This window comes from Trematomus bernacchii, unplaced genomic scaffold, assembly GCF_902827165.1.
Source record: "Trematomus bernacchii unplaced genomic scaffold, fTreBer1.1, whole genome shotgun sequence".
Classification (NCBI taxonomy): domain Eukaryota; kingdom Metazoa; phylum Chordata; class Actinopteri; order Perciformes; family Nototheniidae; genus Trematomus; species Trematomus bernacchii.
In genome coordinates, this window is record NW_022987520.1 from 166,435 (window position 1) to 187,212 (window position 20,778).

Consider the following 20,778-nt stretch of genomic DNA (forward strand, 5'->3'; position numbering starts at 1 on the left):
TAGCGCTCTGGACTTTGAATCGAGTGATCCGAGTTCAAATCTCGGTGGAACCTGATATATTAGAGTTACCCCACACATATTCAATATATAATCTCCCATTTACAATGTGTTTAAAAGGAAACCATCAGGTCAGAACTTCACTGTAAGAAATGTGGGAAACCTATTCTTCCTCCAGCATTTACAGTTATCAAATTCAAAGGTAGTCTTTCTAGTACAACATTTTAAAAAGAAAGTAGAAAGAGTCATATTTCCCCGTATTCACTGTCAAAAGGAACTGTTTAGTTGCAAGAACATTCAGCGGGGAAAGTCCCAAAAAACAGAAAACATCAAAAAAACACACTGAATAAATAAATACCCTCATAACCCCTTATGGACTATTGGTTCAGTTACAAACTACTAGAAGAGAGAAACCAAAGTTTAACGTAGATTTAGTTCTGGTTAGTGCACTGATAGTAAAGAATACATGGTTCCATGGTGTAATGGTTAGCACTCTGGACTTTGAATCCAGTGATCGGAGTTCAAATCTCGGTGGAACCTGATGTATTAGAGTTACCCCACACATGTTTAGATTTAGGTTTAGGGTTTAAGGGGAAACATTCATGTCAGAACTTCACTGTAAGAGATGGGGACAAAACCCAAACAGTTCTTTCTTCTTCCAGCATTTAGAGTTATCAAATTCAGAGGTAGTTTATCTAGCAGTTCTCTCTTCCTCTATCGGTTCAGTTACAAACTACTAAAAGCGCGAAACCAAAGTTTAACGTAGATTTAGTTCGGGTTAGTGCACTGATAGTAAAGAATCTCGTGGTTCCATGGTGTAATGGTTAGCACTCTGGACTTTGAATCCAGTGATCCGAGTTCAAATCTCGGTGGAACCTGATGAATTACAGTCAACCCAAACATATACAATATATACTCTCCCATTTCCAATGTATTTGAACGGAAACCGTCACGTTGGAACTTCACCGTAAGAGATGGTGAAAAACCCGAAACAGTTTTCTCGTCCTCTATTGGTTCAGTAACCAACTACTAAAAGCAAGAAACCAAAGTTTACTGTAGATTAAGTTGCATTTGCTCGAAAAACAGTTACAACTGTTGATCCATAGGTTGATAATGTACCTGTGCCTTTGAAGAAATTATTTATAATCCATAATTCCATTTTTTATGTAAAAATCGGAGCGGAAAAGTTAGCTGCTAATGGTAGCCACCAAAGTGTATGCAGCTTCCGGTTTTGGTAACGCGTCACACTCACTCCTTATTTGTTAACGTGTTGGTGTGTATATAACTTTCCCTCGATTCTATTGGCTCTAGCGGTTATAAAGAGATTTCATTCATCAAAATCGAGCAAGGGGGGCCAGAGATAGGTCAAATCCACCCAAATGACCCCAGAAGTGTTTCTTTTTGCTAAATCTCTCTAAAAAGGTCAAATGTCACTTGTTTTGCATCAATCTTGATACAGGGTACTCATTATATGTTTTACTTTGGATTCCTAAAGCTTTTAGTCTACTAACCCATCATCCAAGGGTAGTTTTCACTATAAGTAAAAAAGAATCTTTGGACGGACACTATAATTTACAGTTTTTTACTATGTAAAATCTGAATTTTCTTTAAAATAAAAAACATCTATATTGATTCTGACTTTTCTACATCCAACTCACAGGTTTATCATTACTTTGAGAATAAAGATTATTAATTTAACCCTTTTAGAAGGGAAGATATGGTCATTTGTTCTGGGAATGTCATTTTTGAGCCTGAGACCTGAAAAACAGGCTCAGGGCTTAAGAGGTTAAAAGTCCCAAAAAACAGAAAACATCATAAAAAAACAAAGAATAAAGAAATACCCTCATAACCCCTTATGGACTATTGGTTCAGTTACAAACTACTAGAAGCGAGAAACCAAAGTTTAACGTAGATTTAGTTCTGGTTAGTGCACTGATAAGGGGCGTTCACACCAAGTACTTTTCCCACAGTAGTTCATGAGAACTTTAGTTCATGAGAGCTCCTTTAGTTCTGATGAACTAAAGCAGATTGCGTTCACACCAAAATGAGTTCCTGGGGGTGGATTAGGCAAATGAGCCGCTGACGTCACTTCTTCTTCTTCTGCTTTGGGTTTACTGGCAGGCCGCAAACAACTTCACGGCGAGTACAGTAGGTGGCGGTATGCACCTTAAAGTTGCAATTCGCCAAAAAAACCGAGAGAAGTAGAAGAAAAAAAACTTCCACTTCCGCTGTATGCTTCTGTTTACCTTCCGACCTCAGACACGGTATGGAGTTGACGTTTTGGTGGTCGTGTTATACAGCTTCGTAACCGAGTTATTTAAGCCAATAACTCAGCCACAAATACAAATACAGATCGACCATTCAAATGCAATAGAAATGCTGATTCAAGAGCACAGCCCTTATGAGGCATCTGAACAGCATGGAAATTGTAAATTGACAATAAAGCTGATCTTTTGTACAGTGCATTTGGTTCTCTCTTTTATTTACCACAGTCAACAGACACAATTACAATAGTGCAGACGCACCTTAGTGCAAAGATTACATGTCAGTATCAAAACAGTACTCATACTGTATATTTGTATATTAATATGAGTATATTATTATGTTAAATGTGTGTTAAAGACAATGGGATGAGGTTGAAAGCTCTTTAAAAAGCTTTTTTTATATCATCTTTACTGTGATAAATACATACATGTTAAGCATACACACCTGAAGAACTACGTTACACACACACACACAGGTTAGTCTGTGTACCGCTGCACTGCTGCTGGTTTAAACAAAGACAGTCATGATGCTAGTGCCGTGCATGTAGGTTCTCTTTTATTTATCAGCAGCAGATCAATAAGTGTCAGTAGTATCAAAATAATATAATAACAGTGGCAATATATATATATATATATATATATAATAACAATAGGTAGGCTCAGCAGCAGACACACCTTAGTGCAAAGTTAGGTGTCAGTATTAATAACAGTGGCATATATATATATAATCACAATAATACAAAATGAACTGTCCCAGGTGTAGGCAATTTGGGGTGAAGTGTCTTGCCCAGGGACACAACGACATCCTGACTGCAGTGGGGTTTGAACCTGTGCTCCCCTGATCCGAACACCAACGCACCAGACCACTGCACCGCACGCCTCCCAACAAGTCATTGTACAGTTTATCAACGACGACAAGTTTTTCTTAATTTTTGTATTGAAGGCCTGTTGGATTTAATCAGCTCGCTTAGCACTGCCAGAAGCCCAGCCTGAAAGGTATTTTGTTGCTCCACCTCGATTCCTGGGCCTTGTGTGAATGCAGCAGCCGTTCGTCGTGCATCTCCTTGGCACGCAGGTCCTCATTCTCCTTGCTGACCATGGCACGGCGGTCCATCGCCATGATGGTGTCAAGGAAGCTGTCATCGCGTGCCCACTTTCCTAAGGTGAAATATGCAAGATACAAGATCAGTTTAATCGCAACAACGAGACAACATTGTCCAACATTGGACATGGTGCAGGCAGGGACAGTGTACAACATGCAGGTGTAAAGTATAAGATAGGATCAAATAATATCAAATAAAAAATAAATATCAAAGTGCCCTTATTTATTGTTTTGTGCTTAATGTATGCTTGAACTTTGTTTTATAGGGATTCGTGGACATCAGTTAGATGTGTAACCTTCTTTCAAGGCCAGAGTAGTTACAGTGTAAGTGGATTGAATTCTACTGTAACATAACATGGCTGAGTACAATTATAACAATCAATAAAAAAAAGGAAAACTAAATAGAATTTCAATTACATTTCTACTTAAATGTGCAAAAATATTAGAACATCAGTCTTTGTGGCATGCAGGTAATGAACTGTTTAAGCTTTTACCATTAACATGTAGAATGAATGTTGCAAATGACTTGAAATTATAGCAACTAGGTAGCATTATGTCCAGCTAGCATGCTAATTGCTAACGTTATATTATCGTTTTATCCCGGAGGGGAAAACTAGTTTCTAATCCTGAGAGAAACACCTCGCCTGAAACACACGATTAGTGCCATGAGTTAGTGAAGCAAATGACAGAACATTGCACACTTATTCACAAGTCAAAACGTGTTCATAGCGGGGACGGCTGAGAATAGCTAGCTAGCTAGATGTTGTTAGCCAGCTTGGACCTATTATAGCAAGTTCTAGCATGGCTAGCTCGATCTACTGAGCAAATAAAAGTACATCTAAGACCAGTATTGTGCAGATTAAAACAGTGCAGTGCATGTATTTTATTTTACCTTCGTAGCCGTCCCGACATTACTTTGCCAGATCTGCTAACTTTGCTGATCGAGCCACGGAAACTGCATTCAGTAGAAGCTTCTGAATGCGTCCTCCGAGTAAATCGCCAGAAGCGCAGACACATCCTCATCACTCCACCGCTCCAATTGATTTATTTAGTGTTGCTATAATAACTGCTTTCACAAAAGGAATCTCTTCGGGTGCGCTGCAGCAAATACAATGGCCGCTTACAACAAAAAATTCAGAGTCAAACGGGCGTGGTTTGCATTCCGCACAGCCAATCAGACGTACGAACTACTTTCTCCCACAATAGTCCCTGCTCTCTAGCAGGGACTGAAAAGCGGGTCGGACGAACTAATTTGAGCTACTTTAGTTCCTGGGGCTTTTTGGTGTGAACGCAAATATATCGTAGTTCGATGAACTATTGTGGGAAAAGTACTCAAAAGTACTCTACCTATAGTCAAGAATACATGGCTCCATGGTGTAATGGTTAGCACTCTGGACTTTGAATCAAGTGTTCCCAGTTCAAATCTCGGTGGAACCTGATGTATTAGAGTTACCCCACACATGTCTAGATTTAGGTTTAGGGTTTAAGGGGAAACATTCATGTCAGAACTTCACTGTAAGAGATGGGGACGAAACCCAAATAGTTCTTTCTTCTTCCAGCATTTAGAGTTATCAAATTCAGAGGTAGTTTATCTAGCAGTTCTCTCTTCCTCTATCGGTTCAGTTACAAACTACTAAAAGCGCGAAACCAAAGTTTAACGTAGATTTAGTTCTGGTTAGTGCACTGATAGTAAAGAATACATGGTTCCATGGTGTAATGGTTAGCACTCTGGACTTTGAATCCAGTGATCTGAGTTCAAATCTCGGTGGAACCTGATGAATTACAGAGATACCCCACACATATACAATATATAATCCCCCATTTCCAATGTGTTTAAAGGGAGACCATCAGGTCAGAACTTTACTGTAAGAGATGGGGGAAACCTAAACAGCTAACATTTCATCTATTGGTTCAGTTACAAACTACTAGAAGCGAGAAACCAAAGTTTAACGTAGATTTAGTTCTGGTTAGTGCACTGATAGTAAAGAATACATGGCTCCATGGTGTAATGGTTAGCACTCTGGACTTTGAATCCAGTGATCAGAGTTCAAATCTCGGTGGAACCTGATGTATTAGAGTTACCCCACACATGTTTAGATTTAGGTGTAGGGTTTAAGGGGAAACATTCATGTCAGAACTTCACTGTAAGAGATGGGGACAAAACCCAAACAGTTCTTTCTTCTTCCAGCATTTAGAGTTATCAAATTCAGAGGTAGTTTATCTAGCAGTTCTCTCTTCCTCTATCGGTTCAGTTACAAACTACTAAAAGCGAGAAACCAAAGTTTAACGTAGATTTAGTTCGGGTTTGTGCACTGATAGTAAAGAATACATGGTTCCATGGTGTAATGGTTAGCACTCTGGACTTTGAATCCAGTGATCTGAGTTCAAATCTCGGTGGAACCTAATGATTTACAGAGTTACACCACACATATACAATATATAATCCCCCATTTCCAATGTGTTTAAAGGGAAACCATCATGTCAGAACTTCACTCTAAGAGATGTGGGAAACCTGTTCTTCCTCCAGCATTTACAGTTATCAAATTCAAAGGTAGTCTTTCTAGTATAACATTTTTAACCTCTTAAGCACGGCGGACATTGGACCCCTCCCACCGTTTTTTTTTCGAGATAATGTCTCAGGGCTTCCTAACATTTATGAAACTATTAATGTGTAGCACCAGATTAACGAGAAGAATCTCAGCTAACTGAAAATATGAACCATTTTTACCAAAACAAAACACAAGTCTCATAAGAAGCGTCTAAATGACCCCTGAGCGGAAAACAATTCTAACGCACTGCGGCACACAATTCAAGATAAAGATACCCTTATTACTTATCGTAGCTGCACATACAATATAGCCTATTAAAGCTGAGACTCCACTGATTATGTAGGTATAGTATCATCACTGAGCGATCCGAACTTGCGACAGGGGAAGCAAACACAGACATCACAACACGTACCTTTACGGAGCTTTTACGGCAGATCGTCTCACCGTATCTGTCAATTAGGTCAAAAGACGTGTTCAATGGCATTAAAACGAAAAAAAAAATGCTACAACTGTTGATCCATAGGTTGATAATGTACCTGTGCCTTTGAAGAAATTATTTATAATCCATAATTCCATTTTTTATGTAAAAATCGGAGCAGAAAAGTTAGCTGCTAATGGTAGCCACCAAAGTGTATGCAGCTTCCGGTTTTGGTAACGCGTCACTCTCACTCCTTATTTGTTAACGTGTTGGTGTGTATATAACTTTCCCTCGATTCCATTGGCTCTAGCGGTTATAAAGAGATTTCATTCATCAAAATCGAGCAAGGGGGGCCAGAGATAGGTCAAATCCACCCAAAAGACCCCAGAAGTGGTTTCTTTTGGCTAAATCTCTCTAAAAAGGTCAAATTTCACTTGTTTTGCATCAATCTTGATACAGGGTACTTATTATATGTTGTACTTTGGATTCCTAAAGCTTTTAGTCTACTAACCCATCATCCAAGGGTAGTTTTCACTATAAGTAAAAAAAGAATCTTTGGACGGACACTATAATTTACAGTTTATACTATGTAAAATCTGAATTTTCTTTAAAATAAAAAACATCTATATTGATTCTGACTTTTCTACATCCAACTCACAGGTTTATCATTACTTTGAGAAAAAAGATTATTAATTTAACCCTTTAAGAAGGGAAGATATGGTCATTTGTTCTGGGAATGTCATTTTTGAGCCTGAGACCTGAAAAACAGGCTCAGGGCTTAAGAGGTTAAAAGTCCCAAAAAACAGAAAACATCATAAAAAAACAAAGAATAAAGAAATACCCTCATAACCCCTTATGGACTATTGGTTCAGTTACAAACTACTAGAAGCGAGAAACCAAAGTTTAACGTAGATTTAGTTCTGGTTAGTGCACTGATAGTAAAGAATACATGGCTCCATGGTGTAATGGTTAGCACTCTGGACTTTGAATCCAGTGATCTGAGTTCAAATCTCGGTGGAACCTGAAGATCTACAGAGTTACCCCACACATATTCAATATATAATCTCCCATTTCCAATGTGTTTGAAGGGAAACCATCATGTCAGAACTTTACTGGAAGAGATTGGAGAAAACCCAAACAGCTAACATTTCATCTATTGGTTCAGTTACAAACTACTAGAAGCAAGAAACCAAAGTTTAACGTAGGTTTATTTGCATTAGCTGAAAAAAAAGTGCCATGATCTCAGAATCTCATGGTTCCATGGTGTAATGGTTAGCACTCTGGACTTTGAATCCAGTGATCCCAGTTCAAACCTTAGTGGAACCTGATGATCTACAGAGATACCCCACACATATACAATATATAATCACCCATTTCTTCCTCCAGAATTTAGAGTTATCAAATTCAAAGGTAGTCTTTTGAGTACAACATTTTAAAAAGAAAGTAGAAAGAGTCATATTTCCCCGTATTCACTGTTAAAAGGAACTGTTTAGTTGCAAGAACATTCAGCGGGGAAAGTCCCAAAAAACAGAAAACATCATAAAAAAACACTGAATAAATAAATACCCTCATAACCCCTTATGGACTATTGGTTCAGTTACAAACTACTAGAAGCAAGAAACCAAAGTTTAATGTAGATTAAGTTGCATTTGCTCGAAAAACAGTGCGCTGAATCTCACAAACTCATGGTTCCATGGTGGAATGGTTAGCACTCTGGACTTTGAATCCAGTGATCCGAGTTCAAGTCTCGGTGGAACCTGAAGATCTACAGAGATACCCCACACATATTCAATATATAATCTCCCATTTCCAATGTGTTTGAAGGGAAACCATCTTTTCAGAACTTTACTGTAAGAGATTGGAGAAAACCCAAACAGCTAACATTTCATCTATTGGTTCAGTTACAAACTACTAGAAGCGAGAAACCAAAGTTTAATGTAGATTTAGTTCCGGTGAGTGCACTGAGAGTAAAGAATACATGGTTCCATGGTGTAATGGTTAGCACTCTGGACTTTGAATCCAGTGATCCCAGTTCAAATCTCGGTCGAACCTGATGAATTACAGTCAACCCAAACATATACAATATATACTCTCCCATTTCCAATGTATTTGAACGGAAACCATCACGTCGGAACTTCACCGTAAGAGATGGTGACAAACCCGAAACTGTTTTCTCGTCCTCTATTGGTTCAGTAACCAACTACTAAAAGCAAGAAACCAAAGTTTAACGTAGATTAAGTTGCATTTGCTCGAAAAACAGTGCACTGAAACTCACAAACACGTGGTTCCATGGTGTAATGGTTAGCACTCTGGACTTTGAATCCAGTGATCCGAGTTCAAATCTCGGTGGAACCTGATGATTTACAGAGATACCCCACACATATTCAATTTATAATCCCCCATTTCCAATGTGTTTAAAGGGAGACCATCAGGTCAGAACTTCACTGTAAGATATGTGGGAAACCTATTCTTCCTCCAGCATTTACAGTTATCAAATTCAAAGGTAGTATTTCTAGTACAACATTTAAAAAAGAAAGTAGAAAGAGTCATATTGCCCCGTATTCACTGTCAAAAGGAACTGTTTAGTTGCAAGAACATTCAGCGGGGAAAGTCCTAAAAAACAGAAAACATCAAAAAAACACACTGAATAAATGAATACCCTCATAACCCCTTATGGACTATTGGTTCAGTTACAAACTACTAGAAGCGAAAAACCAAAGTTTAACGTAGATTTAGTTCTGGTTAGTGCACTGATAGTAAAGAATACATGGCTCCATGGTGTAATGGTTAGCACTCTGGACTTTGAATCCAGTGATCCCAGTTCAAATCTCGGTGGAACCTGAAGATTTACTGACAGAAACACCACAGTGCTGCCTGCTGACTTTATGTCTGCCATAAGGTAGTCTTTCTAGTACAAAAAGAAAGTAGAAAGAGTCATATTGCCCCGTATTCACTGTCAAAAGGAACTGTTTAGTTGCAAGAACACTCAGCGGGGAAAGTCCCAAAAAACAGAAAACATCAAAAAAACACACTGAATAAATAAATACCCTCATAACCCCTTATGGACTATTGGTTCAGTTACAAACTACTAGAAGCGAGAAACCAAAGTTTAACGTAGATTAATGGCGCGTTTCCACTACAGCGCGGAGCACGGTTTAAGAGGGCTGTGACATCAGCGGCCCGTTTTTGGTTGCGTTTCCACTTGGCCTAGTACCGGCCGGCGGGTCCTAATTCACAGTTTTTCTGGCCTAATAAAATCGTGGTTCTAGGGCCAGAGACAACGAGGCTGAGTCGGGCTGAGTATGCTAAACTAGAGAGAGAATCGCTAGCAAGGGGGCGACAACTACAACAAGATGGACATATTTGACCGTGATTTAATTGTAATACACGTTTCAAAATGATGCCGAAGTAACAACATACTGATACCGGTTAGTAAAAACCATGAATTAATGCTTTGACAAGTCTGCAGACAGACGGCAGGCGAAACACCTTTTAAAATGCGTGTTTTCTAAATGGAGATCGGCTAAGCTAACGCAGTATATGCTCCAACCGTCCACACTCACAACAACGGCCTATACAGACATAAATAAAGCAGCGACTGTATTCGCCATGACACAGGCAGTCTGTGGTTTGTACTTGTTTAACTTTTGTCTAGTTTCTGAACAGATATGAGGAGCTGTGAGCTCTGAGTGCTAACAGCTAACGGCTGTGTTGTTTTTCTGGGGTTCTCATTGAAGATGACGTCACGGCTCCGCCTACACTGCGTTACTATAGATACTACCCCAGTTCCTAAACTGTAATGGAAATGCGCCATAAAGTGAGCCAGTCCTAACGAGGCCTAGCCATACCGAGCGAGGCCGAGCGAGGCCGTGTAGTGGAAACGCGCCATTAGTTCCGGTGAGTGCACTGATAGTAAAGAATTTCATGGTTCCATGGTGTAATGGTTAGCACTCTGGACTTTGAATCCAGTGATCCCAGTTCAAATCTCGGTCGAACCTGATGAATTACAGTCAACCCAAACATATACAATATATACGCTCCCATTTCCAATGTATTTGAACGGAAACCATCACGTCGGAACTTCACCGTAAGAGATGGTGACAAACCCGAAACAGTTTTTTCGTCCTCTATTGGTTCAGTAACCAACTACTAAAAGCAAGAAACCAAAGTTTAACGTAGATTAAGTTGCATTTGCTCGAAAAACAGTGCACTGAAACTCACAATCTCATGGTTCCATGGTGTAATGGTTAGCACTCTGGACTTTGAATCCAGTGATCCCAGTTCAAATCTCGGTGGAACCTGAAGATCTACAGAGTTACCCCACACATATACAATATATAATCTCCCATTTCCAATGTGTTTAAAGGGAGACCATCAGGTCAGAACTTCACTGTAAGAGATGTAGGAAACCTATTCTTCCTCCAGCATTTACAGTTATCAAATTCAAAGGTAGTATTTCTAGTACAACATTTTAAAAAGAAAGTAGAAAGAGTCATATGTCCCCGTATTCACTGTCAAAAGGAACTGTTTAGTTGCAAGAACATTCAGCGGGGAAAGTCCCAAAAAACAGAAACATCAAAAAAAACACACTGAATAAATAAATACCCTCATAACCCCTTATGGACTATTGGTTCAGTTACAAACTACTAGAAGCGAGAAACCAAAGTTTAACGTAGATTTAGTTCTGGTTAGTGCACTGATAGTAAAGAATACATGGTTCCATGGTGTAATGGTTAGCACTCTGGACTTTGAATCCAGTGATCTGAGTTCAAATCTCGGTGGAACCTGATGATCTACAGAGTTACACCACACATATTCAATATATAATCCCCCATTTCTTCCTCCAGAATTGACAGTTATCAAATTCAAAGGTAGTCTTTCTAGTACAACATTTTTAAAAGAAAGTAGAAAGAGTCATATTTCCCCGTATTCACTGTCAAAAGGAACTGTTTAGTTGCAAGAACATTCAGCGGGGAAAGTCCCAAAAAACAGAAAACATCAAAAAAAACACACTGAATAAATAAATACCCTCATAACCCCTTATGGACTATCGGTTCAGTTACAAACTACTAGAAGCAAGAAACCAAAGTTTAACGTAGATTTAGTTCTGGTTAGTGCACTGATAGTAAAGAATACGTGGTTCCATGGTGTAATGGTTAGCACTCTGGACTTTGAATCCAGTGATCCCAGTTCAAATCTCGGTGGATCCTGATGACTTAGTGAAAGAAACTGCTCCCATGTAGTCCACTAACAAATAGTAGAACTGAGATGGGTTAAATGCAACATTTCTATTTCACAGTGCGCCGGTCTTGTACATGCAAGTTCCAAAGTAAGTCTTTCTTTAGTACAAAATGAGAAAAGGAAATGTAAACAAGTCATATTGACCAAGATTCCCAGAACAGGAATTCTGTGTTCTACTCTTTTTGTTTTGCTCAGGACTCTGGCAGCAGCGTTCTGGATTAGTTGCATTTTTTTAAGGGATTCTTACACACTGGAGGGATAACCAGTTTGTGTTGGTTGTGAAAATCCTGAATGTCCTCTTCCAATCTGAGAGTAACATGATAACAACTTTTTATTTAAAGGAAACCTATCATGCTATATTTAAATGATATATTGTAGGGCCATACCTATATAAGGTATATTTATACGTTTCTGTTTTCAAAATACCAAACAGATCATGCATTTTAGCCATGCCTCATTTCGCTCTATGTGCTGTTTGCTGTCTACGGGTCTGATTCTGCTGACCACGCCCCCCTGCAGGAGAGGGGAGACGTGCTCTGATCAGCTGCTGGGCTGTCAGAAGAGGGGGAGAAAAAGAGATCTCCGTCCTCCGTGTTTTATTACATAGAGTCGTTATTCATTTGTTTTAAAGAGAGTTTGGAGAAACCAGCTCGAGTGTGCTAGAATTTGAAAATACACAGAGCCCCTCCTCCAACACACACGAACATGACCAATGAGGGCACGAGATAAGTTTGTGCACAGATGGAAGGCTGACAGGCAGGTACGCCATCCAGTCATTTTAGCCGGGTCGTGCTTTTTACAGTACTACGGCTTCCACAGATGATATTTTTTTATGGATTTTTTGTCAAAGCACTTCAGATATTCATTGCTATCGGGATGTTAAGAGCATTCCATGGAATATAACAAAAAGTGTATCTCGAGCCGGTTTCTCAAACTTACCTACCCCACCTTTAAAGCTCAATAAATAACAAAGAAGACCTTTGACCGGCACTTTTCTAATTTTGTCCGGAAGATTTAAACTTTAACGGACATCTTGACCGGCGAAACAAACTGAAACTGAAACTCTGCCGCACGGTCCCCTCGTTCCTTGGAAGAGGCGGAGAGGGGGGTGTTTGTCATCTGCTGGTGGACTAACCGGAGAGAATTACAGTGCTTGCCTCGACGGGGAGGGGTTGCATTGAATTAAAGCAGCGGGAGCAAACGCTTGCCTCGGGGAGGGAGAAAGAAAGCCACAGCGGAGAATAAACAGAAGGGTAACCATGGTAACCAAGTCTTCTTCGCTGCTTTTGTGGCAGACTACAGCGCCACTTACAGGCCTGGCATATGTACTACAGCGTCTCCAACGCTTTCGAACGGCAATGGCCGTGGCTGTCTCCTCCTGATTGGTGGATTGGCCCAATAGCCGTAGTGCCACCGTCCTGACGTCAGGACAGTGTTCAAATCTGGATCAGTTTTTATCAGATCCGTTGCAGCCCCTTTTTTAGAGATTTGGGTATGGAGGAAAATAGAGAGGGTTGAAGTGAAGTGTTTTGCTCAAAATACCAAACAGATCACCCATTCTAGCCATGCCTCATATCCCTCTATTTCATTTCCTGTTTCTAAAGTGCTGATTTTGGGTAAAAAGCTTTAAAAAAAAAAGAATCTGATAAAAAAAAAGAGGGGCGGAGCTTATGTCTGCTCATGCGGGAGATTCTAACGGCAGATACTGCCGTGATGAAACGCCATATCATGGATTATCAAGGATTCTTTCTGAAACAGTATGGAGCTCAAAGGCTTTCTCTCTTGCCGGTTATACCACAAGGTGAGTTCCTTTTTATTTCCTGCTTCTTCACACACATGCTCTCCAGTACAGGTTAGCTCTGAGTGTTAGCGATGCTAATGTAACCACCGACCATATTACTTCCAAAACAGTCGGGCATTGTTTCTGATAGCAACGTTTCTGATAGGGCCGTGGGTCCACATTTCAGATTTGACGTCATATCGCACGCAAATCTGGATCAGCTCCGTTGTAGCCCCGTTTTTAGAGATTTGGGTACGGAGGAAAAGAGAGAGGGTTTTATTTTCTGACGCTGCGTGAGTTCCCTGACACACCGGGGACACATGTTTATGTATAGAAGACATCAAAAAGTGCATTTTGCATGATAGGTCCCCTTTAACCTGTTAAGCCCTGAGCCTGTTTTTCAGGTCTCAGGCTCGAAAATGACATTCCCAGAACAAATGACCATATCTTCCCTTCTAAAAGGGTTAAATTAATAATCTTTTTTCTCAAAGTAATGATTCACCTGTGAGTTGGATGTAGAAGAGTCAGAATCAATATAGATCTTTTTTATTTAAAAAAAAATTCAGATTTTACATAGTAAAAAACTGTAAATTATAGTGTCCGTCCAAAAAATTATTTTGTACTTATAGTGAAAACTACCCTTGGATGATGGGTTAGTAGACTAAAAGCTTTAGGAATCCAAAGTACAACATATAATAAGTACCCTGTATCAAGATTGATGCAAAACAAGTGACATTTGACCTTTTTAGAGAGGTTTAGCAAAAATAAACCACTTCTGGGGTCATTTGGGTGGATTTTCCATATCTCTGGCCCCCCTTGCTCGATTTTGATGGTTGACACCTCTTTCTGACCGTTAGAGCCAATAGAATCGAAGGGGGATTCCCCCACACACACTCATTGTGGAAAAAAGGTGGGGGCTTTGCGCATGTACTTTTGCATTAGAGTGAAGCTACATTCTAGCTCTGACATCTAGAAACGTAAAAACATGGATTATCCATCTGTTTGCCCATGGATTATCAGAAATCATTTCAAAGGGACACAGACACATTGGATTAACCTATGGATTAACTTCAGCAGCGTGTTTATCGTTTTAAGGCGAGACACCCCAGGTGAATAGGGTAATCTTTTTAACTTAAAGATATCAGCTAGATATTTCTCCAGTTAATTAGTTACAATAAGGCAATTGTTTTTTGTATTACAAGGTTTCTGAAATAGCATGTTTAAATATGCAAATGATCCATTATCTCATGAAATATGCGCATATCTCTTTGTATCACTCCATAAATCTGAAAATACTGTCAACAGCCCTAAAATATCCATTTTCACCATGTTTTTAGGTATAAAATGTTATATAATTCAGGCTATGAATTATATATGACCAAACCCTTCTGTAAAAGCCTTCATAATATTGATAGGAATATAACTGGAAGGTTTGGTGTATGTAACTGCTACTGAAGTGGACATTTCGGACTCAGAGTAGGAGAAAAAACTCATTTTGAGAAAACGACCTTTAAAGATTGCAGTGTGACGCTAGCTAAAGCCTCCTGTTATCTGGATGATAGCTTGCGCATCGACGCACTCCGTGAAGGTATTTCATGTTCGGGGTCATTTGTTTTTTGTATAACCTTGCTTTGTGCAAGTGACAATTGTTGTCGTCTTCTCTGTGAACGTTTTTTTCGCCGTTATTTTGCCATTTTCAGATTTAAATTTCTAGCGGAAAGCTAACCAGGAAGTGCTTTAGCACACCACGTGACGCATCTGAACGAATCACGTTGTCAGAAATTGACACCAGCCAATGAGATTTTGTTTCTTGGTTTAAGACCCCTTTGCACTTTCACGATTGGTTGCTGATACAAAGGAAATGACCATATTTGGATCTGATGAGATTGTGCAGGAGAAACGGAGCTTTCCAACGATACCTCTGATGACATGGTGCAAACAGCGGTCGCGGTACTTTATGTTATGAAGACCACTTTGGAGAGACTACAGAGCCAAGGTAAAAATGTTAGCATTTTTAGCTACCTAGCGCCACCTGTTTTGATGTCCGTTTTTGTTTATAGCGTCGCAATTTCGTATAATTCAGTGATAATGAGGGTACCCATCGATTCTGTGTCACCTCACGATGTGAATCGATGTCATGGATTTGGAGAAGAGATAAATAATAAGGTTTTGTGAGTGATTTTCGCATTTTTCGCTCGTTGCTAATTCAGAGGCTCAGCGTTAGCATTGTGGGTTTTATTTTGAAAATAAAATAAAAATGATCAGTCATGCGGCTTTCACACCAGCGCTTTTCCCTTTCTAGCTCCGAGCTAGAGCTTTTCTGGTTCAGCTCCGGTTTCCCTTTTCAGCTCCCGCTCTGTTCACACCGCCCAGACCTGCCGCTGCTTCGTCATGACGTCACCGTTTACATCGCTGATTTGCTCCCCAACAACAACAACAACAACGGGGGACTGCGTCGGGTCGATGATCGTGTTGCTTTTAATCATACGAAGCCAGATTAAATTAAATAACGACTTCTCCAACCTTATACTTTTCTCCAGAGTGCCGTGGTGCATTGTTTATTAATGTGTTTCATTTAGCGACCGCTGCAGTGCTGGCTGCTCTTCAACGGGAGTTTATTCTCCCGTTAGCTCCGGGTTAGCTCACACGGCTCTAAAGTATTCACTGTCTGACTGTCACACAAGCAGCTGATACATATCCCCAGTTCCCCTTAAGTGAATGTGTGTCAGTCTGAATTTACGCTGTTTGGCATCACAACGCTGTTATGAAAGTTTCTAACTTTCATAACAGGTATAACATGGGTGATGTTAGCATAGCTAAAGCTAAACTGACTACTTGCTAAGCCGTTTTCTACAGGCACTTTTTACCGGCGTATTTTTCATTATGATTCTACTTGTGATAGTCGGACATGACAACCTGTGCAGCCCATGTATTGATTCCATCCGATAGCTGCTATAATAACAAACAAAACGTCTGCCATGCTCTCCACAATGATCAATAACAGCGAACGGATGGTCAAAGTAAGGTACAAATAAACAGAATCACACGAAGCCTGGTTAGTGTTGCCTGACTTTATAAAGTGTGTTTTTTTTTTATAAGTGTGTGGTTGCCTTCTAGTCAATTTGCTCAGTCCTCTCCTGCTGATGTTCAGGTGTATATCAGTATGTAGTGTCTCTACTTTAAAGAGTCCTCTCCTGCTGATGTTCAGGTGTATATCAGTGTGTAGTGTCTCTACTTTAAAGAGTCCTCTCCTGCTGATGTTCAGTTTGTATATCAGTGTGTAGTGTCTCTACTTTTAAAGAGTCCTCTCCTGCTGATGTTCGGGTGTATATCAGTATGTAGTGTCTCACTTTAAAGAGTCCTCTCCTGCTGAGTTCGGGTGTATATCAGTATGTAGTGTAATCTACTTTAAAGAGTCCTCCCTGCTGATGTTCGTGGTATATCAGTATTAGTGTATCTACTTTAAAGAGTCCTCTCCTGCTGATGTTCGGGTGTATATCAGTATGTAGTGTATCTACTTTAAAGAGTCCTCTCCTGCTGATGTTCGGGGTGTATTATCATATGTAGTGTAATGTTTATCTACTTTAAAGAGTCCTCTCCTGCTGATGTTCGGGGTGTATATCAGTATGTAGTGTATCTACTTAAGAGTCCTCTCCTGCTGATGTTCGGGTGGTATATCAGTATGTAGTGTATCTACTTTAAAGAGTCCTCTCCCTCCTGCTGAGTGTTCGGGTGTATATCAGTATGTAGTGTATCTACTTTAAAGAGTCCCTCTCCTGCTGATGTTCGGGTGTAATATCAGTATGTAGTGTCTCTACTTTAAAGAGTCCTCTCCTGCTGATGTTCGGGTGTATATCAGTATGTAGTGTCTCTTACTTTAAAAGAGTTCCTCTCCTGCTGATGTTCAGGTTTGTTTATATCAGTATGTAGTGTCTCTACTTTAAAGAGTCCTCTCCTGCTGATGTTCAGGGTTGTATATCCAGTATTGATAGGTGTCTCTACTTTAAAGCGTCCTCTCCTGCCTGTGATGTTCAGGGGGTGTATATCAGTATTGTAGTGTCTCTACTTTAAAGAGTCCTCTCCTGCTGATGTTCAGGTGTATATCAGTATGTAGTTTGTCTCCTACTTTTAAAGAGTCCTCTCCTGCTGAATGTTCAGGCTGTATATCAGTATGTAGTGTCGTCTAACTTTAAAGAGTCCTCTCCTTGCTGAATGTTCCACCAGGATGTATATCAGTATGTAGTGTCTCTACTTTAAAGAGGTCCTCTCCTGCTGATGTTCCGGGTGTATATCAGTATGTCGTGTCTCTTACTTTAAAGAGTCCTCTCCTGCCTGATGTTCGGGTGTATATCAGTATGTAGATGTCTCTACTTTAAAGGTCCTCTCCTGCTGATGTTCAGGTGTATATCAGTATGTAGTGTTCTTCTACCTTTAAACGAGTCCCTCTCCTGCTGATGTTCGGGTGTGTATATCAGTATGTAGTGTCTCTACTTTAAAGCGTCCTCTCCTGCTGATGTTCAGGTGTATATCAGTATGTATGTCTCTAATTAAAGAAGGTCTCTCCTGCTTGATGTTCGGGTGTTATATCAGTATGTAGTGTCTCTACTTTAAAGAGTCCTTCTCCTGCTGATGTGGGATATCAGTAGTGTGTCTTAGCTTTAAAAGAGTCTCTCCGCTGAGTTCGGTTCAGTATGTTAGTGCTATCTACTTTAAAGAGTCCTCTTCCTGCTGATGTTCAGGGTGTATCTCAGTATGTAGGTTTGTCTCTACTTTAAAGAGTCCTCTTTCCTGCTGATGTTCAGGGGTGTATATCAGTATGTAGTGTATCTACTTTAAAGAGTCCTCTCCTGCTGATGTTCGGGTGTATATCAGTATGTAGTGTCTCTACTTTAAAGAGTCCTCTCCTGCTGATGTTCAGGTGTATATCAGTATGTAGTGTCTCTACTTTAAAGAGTCCTCTCCTGCTGATGTTCGGGTGTATATCAGTATGTAGTGTCTCTACTTTAAAGAGTCCTCTCCTGCTGATGTTCGGGTGTACATCAGTATCACAGTTTATACCGTCTACAGCACAAAACGAATAATAAAAGATGGAAATAAAGAGAACTCGATGACTTGTTTTTCTCACTAAACGTCTGATGTGCGCTGGAATGATTCTCACTGTGACGTTAAATGTTCTTTGTAAATGCCACAGTTTCTTTAGTCGCTGGCTAATTACAGATACCTATAACCACAAAAGATCAAATTGCGCTCCAACAGAGCCAGACACGGACAGGTTGTATCGGGTAAATGAACCCTCTGATCTCTGTAAAGCTGTCTGACAGAAATAACCTGAGTTAAGGGGCAAAAAACGAAGTGGCAGATACGTAATTGCACGTTAAAAATACTGCCTTCAAACATCTCCCCCTCGAGCTGGTTTCATTACCTGGACAGATCTCGCCCTGCATCATCTTTATAATCTCCCTCGACGCGAGGCGGATGATATTTCAAGATTCAAAAGTTTTAATGACATATGTACATGAGTGTGTGTGTGTGTGTGTGTGTGTGTGTGTGTGTGTGTGTGTGTGTGTGTGTGTGTGTGTGTGTGTGTGTGTGTGTGTGTGTGTGTGTGTGTGTGTGTGTGTGTGTGTGTGTGTGTGTGTGTGTGTGTGTGTGTGTGTGTGTGTGTGTGTGTGTTAGTGTTACCTGTGTCGTCTCAGTGTGTGTCGTAGTTGTTTGGTTTCCAGTCGTAGCTTCTTCTTCTCTTCCTCCAGTCTCTTGGCTTCTTTGTGCACAAACTCACAAACTCACAAACTCACACACACACACACACACACACACACACACACACGCACACACACACACACACACACACGCACGCACGCACGCGCACGCACGCACGCACGCACGCACGCACGCACGCACGCACGCACGCACACACACACACACACACACACACACACACACACACACACACACTGGAATGAGTCTTAAACCCCGACATGAGTCAGCACTTCGTCACTTCCTGCAGAGATGACTTTTTCACAGATTCAAAGGTGTTCTCATCAGATGCTCAGCAGCTTGTAGAAATGGCAATGAAATTATTCTGACCTGAGCTCCTCCAACAATGCAACATATATAATAATGCGCAAGAAATCTATATCCATGTAAATAGAATATGATATGTACAAGAACATATGAAATAATGTACATTAAGACAAAATTCAACTGCATTAAAGTGCATATTCATCGTGAAACATCAAGACTATATATGGTTAGAAAATGTCCTGTTTTCTAATCATATTTCTACGATTTCGATCAAATTCAATCTAAACACTGCTATATTTTACGAATAATTTTTTTTTTTATGTATGCACGACAACAACAAGTCAAATTCCTCATATGTGTCAACCTACCTGATAATAAACCTGTTTCTGATTCTGATTGATTTCCTTATTTTCGTTCACATGAAGAATACTACCTGGCCCGTGTTTGATGCATGTCAAATTAGATTTTTTATTCATTTGTTATTTAACATTTCTTTAACTGGTCAACCCCTTAGAGATGTGTTGCAGTGCTAGCCAATAGGAGCGTTCCACGTCACGATTTACTGGAAGTTAAAATATGAAGGAGTCCAATGTAGGCGTTTCAGGCAAGAAGGGGGAGGGGGGGGGTGAGAAACACAGAGATTTGAGCCTTTGCAGACCATTTACATGCACTAAAACCTATAGAACACACTACAGGAAAAGGAAAACCCCAAAAAGCAGAATAGGGCCTCTTTGAATAAACTGAATGAGTGCCTAAAGCAGCAAAACAATCCAGTGTTTGAAAACTCTCCCTGGTCCCCGACTTGAGCTTCAATCTCAGGATCCATGTATCTCTGATCCTCTCCAGAATGGAAGGAGTCATCACATACAGAGCATCAACTAGTTCCTGAACAGTGTCCTTCACATGCTCCATCTTCTCTGTGAAAAACGCTGCCAGAGGAAAATGCAAATAGGAAAATTGCCCAGTATAATATGATGATTGTGGAGGAAGCATGCACCCTGAAAATGTCCTAATTATGCACACGTTGGAATATGCCACGAGGACAGTTTTCCAGCAGTGATTGTGGAACCAGAACAGAAGAAGGTAATCATGCCGTCCATTCCTCTGTTTTCCCTGAAATACATTACGAGCAGCAGAAGCTCCCCTCTGCATTGAATATGTATGAATACAAATGCTCACTCTCAGCGTGAGTGCACAAGTACAAAATACATTTGATTGAAGGCAGCATCACATCAGCAGCGATGTGACACCGTGGATGATACGGAGACAATGAGAGCATGTAGATGGAAATGGAAAAAAATGGTTCTCATTTTATGCTCCTGCCACGTTACGTCCAGAGAAATGTGCCTCAATCTTTTTCAATAATGCACCAGAGGTGGGAAGTAACTCAGTACCTTTAATCA

At 40.2% G+C, this 20,778-nt stretch overlaps 16 non-coding genes across 16 annotated transcripts; all 16 read left to right on the plus strand.

Moving 5' to 3' along the window:
• Nucleotides 1–465: 465 nt before the first annotated feature.
• On the plus strand, nt 466–537 carry trnaq-uug. The gene has a single exon. It is a non-coding gene; the product is annotated as a tRNA-Gln (tRNA).
• Nucleotides 538–803: 266 nt separating this feature from the next.
• trnaq-uug lies at nt 804–875 on the plus strand. Its single transcript has one exon. It is a non-coding gene; the product is annotated as a tRNA-Gln (tRNA).
• A 3,853-nt stretch (nt 876–4,728) lies between these two features.
• On the plus strand, nt 4,729–4,800 carry trnaq-uug. Its single transcript has one exon. It is a non-coding gene; the product is annotated as a tRNA-Gln (tRNA).
• Nucleotides 4,801–5,065: 265 nt separating this feature from the next.
• On the plus strand, nt 5,066–5,137 carry trnaq-uug. The gene has a single exon. It is a non-coding gene; the product is annotated as a tRNA-Gln (tRNA).
• Nucleotides 5,138–5,357: 220 nt separating this feature from the next.
• Nucleotides 5,358–5,429, plus strand: trnaq-uug. Its single transcript has one exon. It is a non-coding gene; the product is annotated as a tRNA-Gln (tRNA).
• A 265-nt stretch (nt 5,430–5,694) lies between these two features.
• Nucleotides 5,695–5,766, plus strand: trnaq-uug. Its single transcript has one exon. It is a non-coding gene; the product is annotated as a tRNA-Gln (tRNA).
• Nucleotides 5,767–7,281: 1,515 nt separating this feature from the next.
• trnaq-uug lies at nt 7,282–7,353 on the plus strand. Its single transcript has one exon. It is a non-coding gene; the product is annotated as a tRNA-Gln (tRNA).
• Nucleotides 7,354–7,584: 231 nt separating this feature from the next.
• trnaq-uug lies at nt 7,585–7,656 on the plus strand. Its single transcript has one exon. It is a non-coding gene; the product is annotated as a tRNA-Gln (tRNA).
• Nucleotides 7,657–8,017: 361 nt separating this feature from the next.
• On the plus strand, nt 8,018–8,089 carry trnaq-uug. Its single transcript has one exon. It is a non-coding gene; the product is annotated as a tRNA-Gln (tRNA).
• A 221-nt stretch (nt 8,090–8,310) lies between these two features.
• Nucleotides 8,311–8,382, plus strand: trnaq-uug. Its single transcript has one exon. It is a non-coding gene; the product is annotated as a tRNA-Gln (tRNA).
• A 231-nt stretch (nt 8,383–8,613) lies between these two features.
• Nucleotides 8,614–8,685, plus strand: trnaq-uug. Its single transcript has one exon. It is a non-coding gene; the product is annotated as a tRNA-Gln (tRNA).
• A 414-nt stretch (nt 8,686–9,099) lies between these two features.
• Nucleotides 9,100–9,171, plus strand: trnaq-uug. Its single transcript has one exon. It is a non-coding gene; the product is annotated as a tRNA-Gln (tRNA).
• A 1,085-nt stretch (nt 9,172–10,256) lies between these two features.
• On the plus strand, nt 10,257–10,328 carry trnaq-uug. The gene has a single exon. It is a non-coding gene; the product is annotated as a tRNA-Gln (tRNA).
• Nucleotides 10,329–10,559: 231 nt separating this feature from the next.
• On the plus strand, nt 10,560–10,631 carry trnaq-uug. Its single transcript has one exon. It is a non-coding gene; the product is annotated as a tRNA-Gln (tRNA).
• Nucleotides 10,632–11,045: 414 nt separating this feature from the next.
• Nucleotides 11,046–11,117, plus strand: trnaq-uug. Its single transcript has one exon. It is a non-coding gene; the product is annotated as a tRNA-Gln (tRNA).
• Nucleotides 11,118–11,468: 351 nt separating this feature from the next.
• Nucleotides 11,469–11,540, plus strand: trnaq-uug. Its single transcript has one exon. It is a non-coding gene; the product is annotated as a tRNA-Gln (tRNA).
• The last annotated feature ends 9,238 nt before the right edge of the window (nt 11,541–20,778 follow it).